A 1,209-nucleotide genomic window follows, 5' to 3' on the forward strand; every position below is an offset into this window, starting at 1 on the left:
GGATTCCTTAAGGACTAAGAACAATTTTGCTTTACGCCGACGATATGTACATAAACTGTTTGTAATTGAAAATATTTTATAAGAGAGTCTCGGCTGATTTTGAGATTTCATGGGCACTGGGCACCGATCAGATTGTTCAATTGTGTGTAGACATATAGACATACATGATATGAGGTGCAGAGTGTTGGTGAAATATGAACATGAGCATAGTGTGCGTATCTGCTTATACCTACATTAAGCCGATGTCGTTGGGCGACATGACGTCTGCGTGCATAAGGCGGCCGATAGACAAGATACTTGTGTGTTCGCTCCGGTGTTCACACAAGTGTGGTGTCTGGTGTGTATGCGTCGCTTAAATCTGTGAAAATTTTGGTAGATGGATAGGTAGGTAAGCAAGTTCTTAGATGAACTTTATTTTTTTGATGGAAGCAAGAAAAAAAATCAGGGTTGTAAAAAATCTTTTTTAAACAAATATTTACTGCAACGTGATATTGTTTCGCATTAAAAAAATACTATTGCACCATCTTTATTGACAAAAACAATATTTTGCCTTAAAAAAAATTTTACCTATTGCAAATTAAAAAAAAATCTCCATAGAAAAAACAAATCAATGCAAAGTGTGGGCAATAAATAGTTCATTTTTAATATTCGTCGAACTTCTTACAATTTCAGTTGCAATAATTATTTTTTTTAATGAAAATATTTTTCTGGTGTACCTTATACAATTTTTTTTATTGATGCATTTTTTTTCAGTTGCAATAAACGTTTTTTTTTTTCCAAAAAATATTCTTTTAAATTTAAACTCATTTTTACTTGCGATATAGGTACTATAGGGCAAGCTTAGGATTCGTAAAAAAAATCGAACTCGAGATAACAATTTTACATGACATTACGATGATGGAGAATGCCAAAAAAGTGGGTCCGGCAATTCTGTCTGTCTGTCTGTCTGTCTGTCCGTCTGTCTCTATCTGGAGCTGCAGCCTAAACGAGTGAAGTGATTTTCTTCAAACTTGGTAGTTAGCAGTTTTTGGTGATTCCCTAGAGGGGAAATTGAAATTTTTTTTTATGACCAAAACTAACGGTACCTGCCATATAACGGAAATAGAAAAGTTAATTTTTTTCAAAAACGGCTCTAACGATTTTGATTAAAATTTTTGTGTGTAATACTACACATAAGGGCCAACTTTTTAAATAAAAAAATATTTTTTG

This window comes from Episyrphus balteatus, chromosome 1 (assembly GCF_945859705.1).
Source record: "Episyrphus balteatus chromosome 1, idEpiBalt1.1, whole genome shotgun sequence".
NCBI lineage: Eukaryota > Metazoa > Arthropoda > Insecta > Diptera > Syrphidae > Episyrphus > Episyrphus balteatus.